Source organism: Buceros rhinoceros, unplaced genomic scaffold, assembly GCF_000710305.1.
Source record: "Buceros rhinoceros silvestris isolate BGI_N320 unplaced genomic scaffold, ASM71030v1 scaffold16729, whole genome shotgun sequence".
NCBI lineage: Eukaryota > Metazoa > Chordata > Aves > Bucerotiformes > Bucerotidae > Buceros > Buceros rhinoceros.
Genome location: NW_010431083.1, coordinates 64,395 through 66,208, shown reverse-complemented (window position 1 = coordinate 66,208; position 1,814 = coordinate 64,395). Strand labels below are relative to the sequence as shown.

The 1,814-nt window shown below is 42.7% G+C and overlaps 1 protein-coding gene across 1 annotated transcript in view; it reads left to right on the top strand.

Annotated features, from left to right (window-relative positions):
• Nucleotides 1–1,622: 1,622 nt before the first annotated feature.
• Nucleotides 1,623–1,814, top strand: part of PLCH2 (phospholipase C, eta 2) — a 29,696-nt gene continuing 29,504 nt past the window's right edge. Inside the window, exon 1 of the mRNA XM_010143306.1 lies at nt 1,623–1,710. The gene's annotated coding sequence lies outside the window, so the exon portion shown is untranslated. The remainder of the gene's footprint in view (nt 1,711–1,814) is intronic.

Below are 1,814 nucleotides of genomic sequence, written 5' to 3'. Positions count from 1 at the left end.
CCCTTAGCACAGACCCAGTTGGTTTTCCTTTGGAATTACTCTGTGGTTAAAGAGCCCCACCTAATATAAGAATGCCAGGCATAGGTGGTGAAATAAACAGCTTCTAATTGAGAGTGAATCATCTCTAGAATTAACTACTCTAAAGATTTTCAAACTGTGAAAGGAGGAGTAGGAAGCACTTAATGAATGTGTTTTTAAATGGGCAATTTGTGTTTAGCTCATCAAACTAGAAGCATATTAGGCTCCTTGTACAGATCACAGATGGCAAGAGCAATTGTATATTGTACTTAAAACTTAACGTAGATTAAGAGTTATGATAACGTGAATGACAGATTTCTGTGTTTGGAGTTTAATGGGTGCATTTCAAATGGAATGAGATATAGACTTAGTGCTTTTTAGAAATTAATCATTACTGCTTTTCTCTCTGGTTTTCAAGCACCTGCACTGCTCTGAGTTCAGCGTGTGCAGTGCTGGCTCTGTACAGCATGGCTGCCTGGCTGGTGTCCTAAGCAAGTGCCTTCCATGGCCTTGTGTCGATTTGCAAAGACATGCCAAAAGGGGTTGTGAGCTGGAAAGATGCTGCTAACATAGCCTGAAAGAAGAAGAAAGCGCTTTTTTCAAATCTTTTTTCTCCCCCCTGCAGCTGTGACACGTCACTTAAATCCTTTGACAGGATAGGGCAGAACCACGGCTTTAGGATTAGCGCGTATGATGGATTTAGGATCTGAAGTAAACAGTGTTGCTGTGTTTGCGTCGTATCTAGTTTTTACTGCCTGGAGAAAAGCGTCCTCTCTTTTATCAGGCATGTCCATTAAAATACCGAGGAGAACCTTCTGAGAAAAGATGAGGATTCGTATACTGCTAGTCTGAAGAGCTGTATGTCAAGAAAATGTGATTGTTCTTTTTTTTCCGACCTGGAAAGAGGCTGAAGAGCTTAAGCACCTGGAGGGATTCACAGTGAAAGGCAAGGGTGACTCAGGAGGGGAACAGATTGTACTGTTGACTCTGCACTTATTTACTGCAATGGGTATTGTTGGTTGGTTTTGAAGAGCAAGTAGAGCCCTCAGCAAGAGTCGGACTGCAAATCTGTTAGTGATCAAATGTAGGAATGGGGAACCTCTGTGTAGGAATTGCTGTCGGAAGGAGGAAGTGGCTTGGAGGAACGAAGAGCTGTAAACTGGTATAATATGGTGGTGGATGCTCAGCAGCTGGTAAAGTAGCAAAGGAGAAAGAGTATCATCGGGAGGCCTTTCTGTCCAGGAATGGATTCATCTGCATGCCGTCCTGCCTCCTGGCCCTGTCCGTGTCCGTCAGGTGTCTTCTTTAAAATATTGAACTGAAACCCACCCAATCTTCAAAAACAGATGTTGTTGGAATTTTAATATTCTAAATCTGGGCAGGGGAGGAAGCCTAAATTTACCGTGAAACAACCTGAAAAACACCACTGAATTTTGGAAATCACCAATCATCTTGTTTTTTCCTGATAATATTCTTATGCTATTGCATTGAGAATGTGTACTACAGATCCTTGATACCTGCTAAGGCTGTTGGTGCTTGTATACGGTTCTGAAGCTGCCCTTGTCTCAGATATGGATGCCTCAAAATCTCCCTTGCTTCAAACTAAATTCACAGTGGCCCGTCTGGCTGAAGAGTTTTTCTGGGTTGGTGGCAGCATCGTAGCATCTCCAAGGTGGAAAATCGGCCATGTTGGTAAGATGCAGGCTGAATACCTGCCACTTCAGTGAGTGAGATGGTATCTTCCTGAAAACTTTTGTGTTTAAATCTTGTTTAGTGACAACTTTGTCTAGCAGTAG